Here is a 14657-nt window from a genome sequence, read left to right on the forward strand (position 1 = left end):
TTTGGCCAATAGCAGCACAGAAGGACTGAATTAGAAGAGATATGGCAAATATAATAGTATGAGTCATGAGTCATTGGTCCAGAAATTCTCTTTAGAGATTATCTAATCTAATTCTCCTTGTTTTCTAGATGAGGAAATTGAGGCCTGAAGAAATTAGATTACTTGTTAGCGTTATGCAACTAGTTAATAGCACAATTAGGACTATAGTCCAGATCTGCTGATGGGGCATCTATATTATTTCCACTATAATGCACTACTGTTTATTTAATTGGTTTCTTTCTTACATGATATAAGTACATAAAATATCATTTCTAATCCCATATTGCAGCTGAGAAGTTTCATCTACTGAGTTGACATCCTTTAACCAAATATTAATATTTGTTAATAGTAAAATTTTATGATATGACTACAGCCCCAGAGATCATCCAGAAAATGTTCACCCTAAATTCTGGGCTGTAATGAAAAGCTGAATTAAAAGAGATGGAAGAAACCATCTTCATGATTTGCAGAGAAGATCCTATGCTAAACATAGCACCTAGAACAGGGCCATGCATGCAGTAAATGCTGCATTATATTTGTTGAATGAAGTTTTAAAGTGACCTGGAATTGCTACCCTTTATTCTTGTAACACAATGCAAAATTAAATTATTGAAGGATATTCTTTTTAGATGTCATTTTGATTGATTCTAGAAGTGTATGGTTAGGTTAGTGGAAATTTTCTGCCTACAGTTTCTAATATTGTTACATAAGTCTTCACAGAATCATTACCGATAACTTGAAGCAGGGAAACCAGATACAGCATCTGTCTTTTTGATTTTCAGTCTCTTCAGACAGACCTTCAACTTAATTCAAAGATATAGCTGTTGAGGAGATATTAAGACTTGTCATTTTGTCAAAAGGCATTGAGTTAGCATTTTGTTCTATAAATATTTTTGGGTGCTTAAAGAAATCCAATCCTACCGAAAAGAAAACATAGTCTTCATATTTCATTCTGTAATAAAGGTTTTTCTCTCCTCTCTTTAGCCTCATGCTTCATCTTTTGAGAATTTTTTTTAATGTTAGGGATCCCCAAATATGTCAGGAAATGATGATTAATTTAAATTGCTTAGGGGCTTTGTACCAAAAGATAACGTTTTATAGGATTAACAATTAGGTAGTAGTAAAGATCAGCTTCAAAGTTTATTGTCCTTCTACTATATTATCTAGGCAGAAGGGGACCAAGGATGCTGATGTCATTATAACTCAACATAATATACATATATGTGTGTGTGTATGTGCATGTATATAAAAAAGTCCCTAATTGCATAGTGCTTATATTTTATCAGATGAGAAAATATATACATTAAAAAAATAAATTTTTCTCGTTCTTAATCTAGGATTCAATAGCCTAAGGACGCTTCAATTAATGAAACTTGCCTTATAATTTTTCATTGAACAGGAAGATATAAGAGTTTCTTTTTGTACCTAAGGACAGTAAGAAAATTCATTTCTTTCTTTCTTTCTTTCTTTTTTTGGAGTGATCATGATGATCAGAAAAAAAAAAAAAAAACTGCCTTGAAGACAATTTTAGTTAATTCACCAACTTCTGTTTCAGAATGAATAGGTAGAATAATTCCACAAAAAATTTGATCCTTCAAACCAAGTCAACTAATACAACCTTGCAGAGTAAGTGAGGGCATTCTGGTGGGAATGTCAAAATATCTATTGGAAAATATGACTCATGATTAAAAACAACAACACAGAACAGGCCATAGTTTGTGTTCTAGCCAAAAGTTTCAAACTTCCCCAACCTTAAATACTTTTTAAAAAAGAGTTTGGGAGATGCCAAACATAGTGAACATTTAACAATTCCAAAATTAAATTGATTTTATCTTAAGACATAAAAGAGTAGTTACTGATTTGGGAGTCAGAGTCTATGCTAAATTGGCTATCTTTTTGCAATTTGGCCACTAATCCCACCAAATTTTTAGTAAGATAATGCATTTTTAAGTTTTCAACATAAAGTGCTAAGTTAAGTATTTTGAATCTTTATAAAGTAGTATTCTTTTGAAAACAGTATTTTGAGAAGAAACAGTATGAAAAGAGAATTAGATTTATACTTATGGAAAACCATGACATATTTGAAAAGTAATCATAATTACATTTAATCTCTAAGGAAATTGACAGCATCTTTTCTTTCTGTTAAGTCTTCTTTCCTTTATACTTTAAAAATAATTTTATTAGAATTTTTTTACTTCCTTTTACGATATTGTCATTTCTTCTTATTATTAAATATATAGATATTTAGGATAGAGTTTTCTTTAAAAGATATTCTACTGTATTCACATGTAAAACAGAGTTAGATATTGTCATAAGTATAATTTGGGAGACTTTTCATAACCATATCTACTTTGAGTTCACTTTAACTAGGATGTATTTGAAATGCTAATTGTATCTACAAGTCAAATCCCATTCTAGTATATATTTGTATTTCATAGGCCAAGCAAGATCTATGAATCAAATTACTTACTTAATCCAAAATTGCAAAATCATGCAAAGAAGATAAGTGATTGACAGAATAATTTTTAATTCCCTTAGCATACACACATATGGACACATGCATTGTACTGTCTTTTAAAAGTTCAAAGCTGATGAGCCCTTTGATCTCAAAAGTGAGATGAATGAGGTAGGAGGCTGATAGAGTATGAAAAGAGCTCCACTTTATTGTGCTATACAGCCTTGTTGATATACATTTTTGCAAGCCTGATCAGCCTGGGAACAGTAGGCAATCCCCAATCACCATTCAAAGAAGCAGCTCTTGGACTTTGCATATGCATGATATCTGCTTATGGGAGGTTAGTCAATCCAGCAATCTAGCAACTCCTGTAGGGGAGAGGCCCTGTTAAGGCATCCTTGTTCATGAGCAACTACACTGTGACCCTCAGGCTGCCCATTCCCGTGACAGACATCACTGCTCCTTTCCCAACAAGGACGTTTCTGCAACATGGCAGAAAACTTATTGTGCACCCAAGGTTGAGGTAGTCCCTCTCAGCAGGGTCCCATACCTAGCACATATGCATACGTGAACACACACATACTGACGTGGCAGCAATGCAGTCTGTCCTAGGTCTATGTCAGCAAAGTGATCATATGGTCAAAGTTCCCTTCACTGTTGAGGATAAATCCAGTAATTGAAAGAATGGTTTCTTACAGAACTTGATATTGTTATAACTAGTATGAAAAGCTTTGGATTTTTCACAGATAGAATTATTTTTTCTCACTCCAAGATCATCAATTTGAGGCCAGAATTTCTGGAATTGGAGATAGCATAATAGATTCATCATTGTTGCATCTCTTTTATCAATCCTATTAGAAAGCTATATTTATCTTTCAACTCTATAATTTTTTTATCTCAGAAATGGACAAGCAATCTACACAGGAGGCTTTTCCCTCCATCTATACTGGATACTACCATCAGCATTTACTTTCCAGTGCTTTTTTTTTTTTTTTTGGTTGAAAGTATTGTAAGAAATTGTAAGAAATGTAAACTTTCTGCTTGGTCCCAAAGCACAAATCCAAATGCTAATGAATGGAACTTGCAAAACATCAAATTTAGGCTTACTATAGAGGGAAACTTTTTAACAATTAGAACTGCCCCAACATGAAATGGATTACTCAAAGTATCTGGTTCCCTTTCCTTAGAGGTCTTCAAGCAGAAACTAGACAATCAGTGGTCAGATATGTTATAATAGTGTATGTGTCCTTTGGTGTAAATTTAGGTGGGATTTCTAGATGGTTACCAAGTCCTTTTCGATTCTCAAATTTTGTCATTCTTCAAATGAACTTATGCCTTTTGTCCAAGGACAAATGTAATGAGATCCTGACATTATAAGGCTTCCTGCAAAGGATGGTAAGTCCCCATTTCAGCCAACATAGAAAACAACTTCAGACAGTAGTCAACTATTACTTTAGTGACTATAACTTAAAATTTAAATCATTTTTAAATTGCATAAATAATATTTAAAGAATTGTTAAAGATCCTTCATTTTTGAAGATCATGTTTCCATTTCCATATTTTTGTACTGCTCAGTTAGAAAGAAAAGATTTCATTTTAACATAGAGATGCCTTTAAGTCTTCTGCTCCCAAAACTATCAAACTATTCAAACAAAACTATTCAAAATAATTCAGGATTAGCTCAATAATAAAATTGGATATTTCATAACAAATTTATTTTTGAAATAAATTATTATCTACTTGGAAAGGCTTCAATTATGGGCCCATTTGTGTACTGTGTACCTGTCATCTTAGACCTAGGTTATATAGCTAACATTAGATAGGGTCATAATGAGAGAACTAATCACAAGGTGATTACTATTTCTGGATGTTGCTACTTATACCTGGAATCAGAAAGACTTCAAAATGGGCCTCAGACACTTACAAGCTGTGCAATACTACATAAGTCACTTAACTTTATTTGCCTCAGTTTCCTTCTCTGTAAAATGGCTCTGAAATCAGGAGGACCTGAGTTCAAATCCAGCCTCAGACACTTAAGTCTTACTAGCCGTGTGACCCTAGGTAAGTCACTTAAGCCAAATTGCCTTGCCAAAAATTTTTTTTAAAAGTTTTTTAAAAACTAATTTTAAAAATCCAATAGCTTACTGTAGTAAGTATTTGTTTGCATGTTGTCTCTCCTATTAGATTATACGTTTTGTAAGGGCAGGGACTATCTTTTGCCTCTTTTTTTATCCCCAGAATATGGCACAGTGCCTGGCACTTAATGAATGTTTATTGATTATCTGATTTTTTGATTATCTGATTATTAATGTGCTTTATAATTGATCAGGAGAGTATACAGTTTCCTGTAGAGAAAAAATCAAGTGGATTGATAAATGCCTGTTATCTGGATTCTAATGAGAAATTGGATAGACAGGCCATTGAACTGGTCCTCAAATACAAATACCTTAGGCAAACACTGTAGATGAAGCGTGAGCCAGGGCCAAAATTCCATTTAGAAAAATTTGTAGTATTTTCAGCAATCTAAAAGTACTCTCTGATCCAAAACTAAAATAAAACATGCCCCCCCAAAATGATTTTTTTCTTATTGTTATTTTTCTAAACACTAACAGACTTCTTTTTTGATTATGCTATATGGTTGCAAATTGTAGAATTCCATTATCCTCAAAAACAAACGAAGGCGGATAAATAGATAAGGCATAAGAATAAATAGATTGAGCCATACCTTCCTTATTAGCAATCAACAAAAAAGTGAACTTCAAAAGTGATAGAAATTATGTCATTCAGGCAATATATGTTGGAGAAAGGAAGTAGGCAGTTTGTATGTTGGAAGTGGAAAAAAGCATATAAAACAGTTCCAGTGCTAAAACATGACAGAAAATTTTTGGTCTTCTTTGAGACATTTGGAGAATCTTTATTGAGGCCTGTGGGAAGACTTGGAGGAGAGATGCCCAATAGAAGAAATTGTAAATTATAAATCTGTACCAGTGGAGAGACTATACCCATCAGAAAAGTAATGAATGCATTGACATTTATACATTTGATTCTTTTTAATGTTTTCCTATAAATCTTTTGTAAAGGATCCCCTAAACATGCTAGAGATTCTCTCTCTAATTCAATTAATTTAGTTGGTTTTATGTTTATACAGATGATAATAAGTGAAGCAGCAAGTTATAGTGCAAGTTTAAAATTGAAATAAAAACAAATCCTTAGGGTTCACATATTAATTTAGAGAAACACAAATTAACATTGTTTTTGTCTTATTTCAATTTTATTCATTTTGTCGAATATTTCCCAAATACATTTTCATTTGCTTAGGGCCACACTGGGGAGTCATGCATCTTCCAGGCTGTTAATCTGACACGTGGGTAGAGAACAATGAGCTGGTCTCCAAGTCAGGAAAACCAGAGAAAAATCAAATCTCATCTTAGATATATGTTGGTTATGTGGCCTTAGGCAAGTTACTTCACATTAGTGCCTCATAGAGTTATCTGGGATCAATCAAATACAAAGCATTTACTTATTTTGTATTCATGAAGTGAGTTTCCCTAACCCCCTCTTCTCCACATTGGTGAAATTTCAAGCAGGTCTGGTTCCCAAAATAAATACAGAAAATATTATACACAATGCAAACTTGAAGAGCTTATACGGAGGAAGCATATTCATACTAATACTCATATTAATGACATCATGGCCAGTGTCAGTTCAAATGAATTAAGTAATAGAATTCTCTATGCTCTTTCTCCCAAGAATCCTCTCCCTCCATTGCCAAACAATCTCTGTTTAAGTCTTTGAAATACTGGAGTGGCAATCTATAGGAAATTGATTAAATGAGTGGAAAAGTAAAACAGATACATTTTCGGGGTAGGACTTTTTCCCCCAAACATATTTTAAATTATATGAGTATAAAATTAAACTTTTGATCTTTAGCCATGGCACTTTCTAGGACTGTATTTTTGTATGAGTTTGCTACTCATTAAATGTTTTTGTTTTGTTTTAAGTAGTAGTAAGAAAGATAAAAAAAGGTAAAACATACATTTTTTCCTATCATTTGACCCAGAAAATTGTTGAAGATACAAGAATGGTACAATTCAAATTTATATGATATTTCCGGCATCTCTTCATTTTTCACTCTGCTAGTCTGCCCCATTTTTGTAATTCAATCATAGGCTGCACATGACTCTAGAATCCCTAGCTACCTCTAGGTCAGCTGGGGTATTTTGTGTTATATAAATTTAATTCTAGCATTAATCTATGCTTTTTTTTCTTATAAAAGTATTTTACCTTTATTCCTCTTTCCTCTTCTCCCTTACTGAGAAGGCAAGGAATTTTATATAGATTATAAATGTACAGTTATGTAAAACATTTTCCCATACTAGTCATGTTATGCAAGAAAAAAATAGAACAACCAAAAAAAAAAAAAAAAAAAGAAGAAGAAAAGAAAAAGAAAAAGAAAAAAGTTTTTTAAAAATATACATTCAAATTCCTCCAGTTCTTTCTCTGAAAGTGGATAGCATTTGTCATAGAACAGCTAAGTCATTCACAGTACAATGTTGTTACTGAATGTGATGCTCTCCTGGCTCTACTCACTTCATTTTGCATTAATTCATGTAAGTCTTTCCAGGTCTACGGCCACACCCAAGGATCCCTCCAGTGTCTCCCATCCCATCCTTTCCCCTTGCCTTTTTGTTTCTATCTAAATTTAGAAGATTTTTATACTCTTCTAAATGTTCTTTAAAGCATTTTTTTTTGAAATGGAGCCAAGATGGTGGAGTGAAGCTATGAAAGTACTGGAGTTCTCCCATTTCCCTGTATGCAAGAGATAATCAACAGTTTAAAGACTTAAAAAATATAATTGGCCAAATGCAAAAATAAAAAAGCCACTAAAGAAAACAACTCCTTCAAAAGTAGAATTAACCAAATTGAAAATAAGAAAGGAACTTAACACATTAAAAATTGGAATGGGGCAAATGGAAGCTAATGACCGGATGAGACATGAAAAAGAATGAAAAAATGAGAGAAAATGTAAAATACTTCATTACAAAAACAGCCAATCTGGAAATAGATCCAAATGAGATCATTTAAAAACTATTGGTTTATCTGAAGGCCATGACCAAAAAAAGATCCTGGATAGTATTCTTGAAGAGATCATCATGAAAAATTGCCTTAATATTCTAGAAACAAAGGGGAAATATTCATTAAAAGAATCCAAAAATCACCTTCAGAAAGAGATTCTACAAGGAAAATCCCAAGGAACATTTTTGTAGAACTCCAGAACTACAACTTCAAGGAAAAAATACTGCAAAATTCCAGAGAAAAACAATTCAGCTATCAAGGAGAAACAGTTAGGATTACCCAGGATCTGGTACATTTAACAATAAAGAATCAGAAGGCCTGGAATACCATATCCTGGAAAACAAAGGACCTGGAATTGCAACCAAGAATTAACTACCTAGTGTACCTAGTGAGACTCAGCATCATCTTTCAGAGGAGGCAATGGATCTTCAATGAAATAAGAGACGTTCAATCATTTCTATTAAAAAAACAAGAACTAAATAGAAAATTTAATCTATAGACACAAGACTCAAGAGAGGCATGGAAAGGCAAACTGGGGGAAAATATATATTATGAAAGGTTAAACTCTTTGCAGATAATATGATGATATACTTAGAGAATTCTAGAAAATCATTCAAAAACCTACTCGAAAAAATTCACAGCTTTAGCAAAAATTGCAGGATATAAGATAAACCCACACAACTCATCAGCATTTCCATATATTACTGACAAAGCCCAGCAGCAAGAGAGAAAAAGAGAAGTTCCATTTAAAATAATTGTAGACAAAATATTTGCTTGTCTAGCCTACCAACAAAAACCCAAAACTTATATGAACACAATTACAAAACGCTTCCTACTCAAATAAAGTTAGTTCTAAACAACTAGAAAAATGTCAATTGCTTATGAGTAGGTTGAACTAATATAATCAAAATGACAATTCTACTTAAATTGGCCTACTTGTTCAATGCCGTACCAATCAAACTACCCAAAAATTACTTTGTAGAACTAGAAAAAATAATAACAATTCATCTGGAACAAAAGATCAAAAATATTAAGAAAATTAATGGAAAAATAATACAAAGGATGGTGGCTTAGCAGTATCAGACCTAAAACTAAAGTATAAACAGCAGTCATCAAAATGGAATAGATTAGATATGTATAACACAATATAAAGGTCTATGGTAATCTAGTATTTGATAAACACCCAACTTCCAGCTTCTGGAATAAAAACTTATTTGACAAAAAATTACTGGGAACACTGGAAAACAGTATGTCAGAAATGGCATAGATCTACATCTCATACCCCACACTAAAATAAAGTCAAAATGGGTACAGGATGTGGACACAAAGGATGATATCATAAACAAATTAGGAGAGCAAGGGATAATTTGCATACCAGGTCTTTGGATAAGGGAGGAATTATGAAAGGCAAAATAGGCAACTTTTATAGACAATTTAATTTACGTTAAATTAAAAAGGTTTTGCACAAACAAAACCAAGGGAAACAAAATTAAAAGGGAAGTACAAAGCTGGGAAAAAAATCTTTACAGCCAGTGTTTTTGACAAAGGTCTAATTTATAAAATATATAAAGAACTGTGTCAAATTTATAAGAATATACTTCATTCCCCAACTGATAAATGGTCAAAGGAAATAAACAATTTTCAATTGATGAAATTTAAATCATCTATATTCATATGAAAAAAATGCTCTAAGTCACTCTTGATTAAAGAAATGCATATTAAAACAACTCTGAGTTACTACCTTATACCTCTCAGATCAGCTAAGATGACAAGAAAAGATAATGTTGGAGGGAACATGGGAAAACTGAGATAATAATGCATTGTTGGTGGAGTTGTAAAATGGTTCAACCATTCTGGAGAACAATTTGGAACTATGTCCAAAAGACTATAAAATTGTGCATACCCTTTGATTTAGCAGTGCCACTAAAAGAACTCACATTTGGAAAAATATTTGTAGCAGCTCTTTAGTTAATTGAGAAATGGTTGAATAAAGTTCGGTATGTGAAGGTAATGAAATATTATTGTTCTATAAAAAAATGATTGACATGCTGATTTTAGAAAGGCTTGGAAAGTTACATGAACTGTTGCTAAGTGAAACAAGCAGAACCAGGAATACATTGTACACAATTAACAGCAACAATATGCGATGATTGATCACCTATGAAAGACTTGGTTCTTCTCAGTGGTGATCCAAAGCAACCCCAATAGACTTTGATCAGAAAATTCCATCTACATCCAGAAAAAGAACTATGGAGATTGAATGTGTTCACTTCTTTTTTTCTGTTTTTTTTTCTTCTATGTTTTTTTTCCCTTTTGTCCTGATTTGTCTCTTCCAACATGATTCATAAAGAAATGTGTATTAAAAGTAAATATTTTTTTTTGTTAAAAGCAAAACATGGGTGGGAAGCATCTACTTAAGCAGGCATGAGAAAGAATCCAAGATGAATAAGAGATAGCCTTTGTTCTCTAGAAGCTTCCATTTTCTCTGGAGAGTGTTACACTTAATAATTTTTTTCTGGTAAATTGGCTAATGTCTTACTTAAACAACAGTATCAAAGCAGAACCTAAGGATTCATGGAAAGGTTGAAAAGAAAAAATACTGATCACTTTGGCCATAGCTTTGGATAAATAACTGTACAGATAGAGATGGAGTTTCAGAAGAACAAGATGCACTCCTATGAGAGGTGGGGTAACCTTTAGATGTTTTCCAAAGTGGAAGACTTATTGCAATTAACTACTGATTTATGAGCAGACTTCCTCAAATATTTTCACTTTCAATAACTTTCCCAAGATGTAAGACTTTTCACTCTTACCATGATTTAACATGGCTTTCATCACTAGATATTCCATGGTATCTTCTAGTTTGAACATAATTTTAATAAACTCACCTGGAGTTATCTTTAAGATTTTTTTTTCTTAAGGCCTAAACAAAAACCATTGTGATTGTCATTGGTCACCAAAAGAACTTAGGTCAATCCCCATTTGGTTATTGTTTGAGTCCTGATTGATTCAGATTGAATGTGAATAGCAGTTATTACTGCCTTGGCAGAAACTCTGAGGGTCTTTCTCTCCCAGATTCATCAATTAATTTATTTATTATTTTTGATTATTGTTTTTGGATTTTCTTTTCTTTCTTTCTTTTTCTTTTTTTTTCTTTTTTTCTTTTTCTTTCTTTCTTTTTTTTTTTTTTTTTTTTTTTTAAATGAGGTGAAAGAGGAGGTTCTTTGCTTCAATTGCTACCTAGCCTTAATCACAGAATGGGTACAGCCTTAGTCAGACTGAGACCTGTTGAAGACTTTAGTTTAAAAAAGCAAAGGGCATCCAGGGCCATCTCTAGTCATTTTGATATATGTCTTGCCACTGGACCCAGATGGCTCTGGAGGGGAAAGTGAGATAGGTGACCTTGCACAGCCCTCCCTCACTTAAATCTATTTTACTTGCATATCATAGAGTCACCTCCCTATGTCACAATCCTCTTTGAGAACAAAGGACAAACAACAGCAACAACAATAACCAAATTTAGAAGATTTTTATACTCTTCCAAATATATATGTGGTTCCCTCTTTTATCTCATCCTCATTAATCTACACACCCTTCTACATCCCACCTTTTCCTGTTCCCTTACTCTCTTATTTCTGAATTTAGAAGGCTTTCAGATGTATATGTGTGTATGAATATACGTGTGTATATATTGTTTCTTCTTTAGCCCATTCCCAATTAGAGTAGGGTTCTAGAAATACTAGTTCTCTATTCCCCTTATAATTTCTCTATGTTCTTCATTTTACATTTTGTTTGTGTAAATTACTCTTTTTATCTTTTCCTACACGGTTTTACTTTTTAGAATTATATTCACTTCTACCCCAATTTTTCTTTTGATCTACCCACTTACTAATGACAATCTTAGGCTTGTAGTTTACATTTTCACAGAATAAATAAAATAGGCAGTTTGTTCTTATTCAGTCTTGTGTAATTAATTTTTGATGTTTACTTCTTTTGATTCTTAACATGTCAAATTTTTTATTAAATTCGAATCTTTTTGTAACAAAATTCTGAAAGTCTGGCAATTCATTGAATGTACTCCTCCCCCCCTCTATTTAGGATTATGCTTAACTTTGATGGGTATTATAGTTTTGATCATACTGCAATTCTTTTGCTTTTTGATATATAGTGGTACAAAACCTGTTGTCTTTTAATGTGACCACTGTTGAGTCTTGAGTAATTCTATTTGTGGCTCCACCATATTTAAATTGTTTTTTGTTGTTGTTTTGTTGGGTTTTTTTCTTGTTGTTCATACTATTTTCTCCTTGAGTTGGGGATTTCAGAATTTGGCTATGATATTCCTACAGATTTTCCTCTTAGGATCTCTTTCATATGGTGAATGGTGGTTTTTTTCTCATCCTTTCTTGTTCTAATACTTAAAGCCAATCTTCTTTAATTATTTCTTATGTTATTGTATCTAAATTCTTTTCTATTAATCAAAAAGCTATTGCCAATCCAGATAAGAGGTGTTGAGGATCTGAAGAAGGTCAGTAGCTGTGACAAGCTGTGATAAGGTGACAGATAGAAAAAATGTTATATGTGTTAGATTACCTACCATCTAGGGAAGGGAATGGGGAGAAGGCAGGGATAATTTGGAACAGAAGGCTTTGCTAGGATCAATGTTGAAAAATTACCCATGCATATGTTTTATAAATAAAAAGCCTTAATAAAAAATAATAATAAAAAAGAAAAGATATTATAGAGATAAACAGACAGAAAATGGTGGTGTATGTGAGTGAGTGAGGAATCAAGGTTGATGTGTAGTCTCTGAATCTGGTTTTCTTGACATTAATCAGAATGTTTAAAAAAGAGGGAGTAAGAATCAGGATAGTGCATAGAACACTAGGCTTATAATCAGGAATTCTTGAATTCAGATGTGATCTTTGGTACTTACAAACTGTTTGACACTGAGCATGCTACTTCTGTTTTCCTCAATTTTCTCAACTACAAACTAAGGGTAATAATAATCCCATGTACTTCACAGGGTTGCTGTGAGGATCAAATGAGATATTATTTGTAAGAAAGCATTTGGCAGAGTATATCTCACACACACACACAGAGCTTATTTCCTTCCCTTTAGGGAAAATACTAGTGAGTACTGTTTTAGGCATTTTGAGTATGAGAAAACTAATCCAGTTTAAAATGTCTAGTAGGCAGTTGAATGGATGTGGAATGTGGTGTTTAGGACAAAGACTTCAGTCATGTTTCAGTCATGCCTGACATCATGACCTCATTTGGGATTTTCTTGGCAAAGATACAGAAATAATTTGCCATTTTCTTTTCCAGCTCATTTTATGGATGAGGAAAATGAGGCAAATAGGGTTAAGTAACTTACCCAATTTCACAAAGCTAATAATGTCTGAATCTGCATTTGAACTCAGGAAGACTTATCTTCCTGATTCCAGGTGCAGCATATTATCTTACCTAGATGCCCTAGAAGATAAAATAGAACCAGATATATAAATCTGAGATTCATCTGCATAGAAATAATAATTGAATTCTTGGAAGTTGAGATTACTTAATGAGAGAGTATAGAAAAGAGGAGGGGGAAAAAAGGATCCTGACCCAGTAGGAGAAGAGACAGAGAGGGAGAGCTTTTTCTCCCAATCCATATTTAAATTATCCTTGAAGAGAGTAGATTTACTTTTTTTGTCCCTAAGGACAATCTAAACAAGTGCTTTCCATTTTATAAAAAGCTACAAGTTGCTTTAGTGACCTGTGTGTGTGTGTGTGTGTGTGTGTGTGTGTGTGTGTGTATACATACTACATTCAGGACTTCAAATTTTTCTCCTATAATAGGAAGTGTCCTTCACAGACTTATTTCTATCTTCTCTACGAGAGTTAGTTTGATTGTTATCCTAGCTCTCAAAATACTTTTTTTATCATTTGCCATTTGAAATAACTTTTCTCTAGAGATGACCATCTATGTGCACAAATGCTATATAAAGTCAAGTTTGAGCTATGATTTCTCTCTAGAGTGGTGACATCAGGTTGTTGAAAGTAGTTTTGGACTAACAAAAAAGAAGAGAGGAAAGATTTGGATTTATAATGAACATAATATTGGCATTCACCTATAGGGAGAGGTTTGGCAGATTGGATAGCCTAACCTGGCTGAAGCTTACTGTAGCTGTGAATTATAATTAACTACTGATGGGACTATAAAAAGAATCTTATTTGCAAGCTATCATATTTGCATTGCGGCTGTGAACTAAATCTAATTTTTTTCCTTTCCTTGTACATAGGGAAGCTGAAAAAGGGAGAGAGAGGGAGAGACAGAGAGAGAGAGACTACCTCTTTTTGTAACAGGAATATTGGTAAACTTTGGCAAACAGCGATTATGGGCTATATAGTACAATCTATTCTGTATGAATTTCTTTATTGACCTTATCATAACATTAGCAACCTTGTCCTTTAATAGTATTGAATTCTGTTTGGGAGATACTTCCCTATATCATTTTTCTCCATTTATTTATTTTTTGCTTAAAAAGAAATTTGTTACAGAAGGAAAAAAAATTAATGATATAATTTTCTCCATTTATTTATTTTTCTCCTAAAAAGGAATTTCTGTTACAGAAGAAAAAAAAATTAATGATATAATAAAGCCCAAATCAAGGCATTTACAAGGCCTAGCCTCTAAATAGTAAATGTATTGTTCAGTTGTTTTTCACTTGTGTCTGAGTCTTAATGACTTCATTTGTAGTTTTCCTGGCAGAGATACTGGAGTGGTATACCATTTGACTCTTCAGTTCATTTTACAGATAAGGAAACTGACACAAGCAAGGGTTAAGTGATTTACCCAGAGTCCCATAGTAGTATCTGAGACCAGATTTGAATTTAGGAAGATGAGTATTCCTAACTCCAGGCCCAGTTTTCTGTCTACTGCAACACCCAGCTGCCTTTGTAAATGAATTATCAGTTATAAAATAGATTTAGACTGTTACTCATTGTTACTAGCACAAAATAACCTAGATTCCTAAGTCAACACAGCACTGACATGTACTTTCACTCATACTAGGTATACAGGTATACAGATTGCAACCAATCTATT

General features: G+C 32.9%; 1 protein-coding gene across 8 annotated transcripts in view; it reads left to right on the forward strand.

Moving 5' to 3' along the window:
- CAMK2D (calcium/calmodulin dependent protein kinase II delta) overlaps positions 1–14657 on the forward strand; it is a 345760-nt gene that overhangs the window by 164332 nt on the left and 166771 nt on the right. The gene's annotated exons all lie outside the window — the stretch shown is intronic.

This window comes from Sminthopsis crassicaudata, chromosome 6 (genome assembly GCF_048593235.1).
Source record: "Sminthopsis crassicaudata isolate SCR6 chromosome 6, ASM4859323v1, whole genome shotgun sequence".
In the NCBI taxonomy this organism is placed as follows: Eukaryota; Metazoa; Chordata; class Mammalia; order Dasyuromorphia; family Dasyuridae; genus Sminthopsis; species Sminthopsis crassicaudata.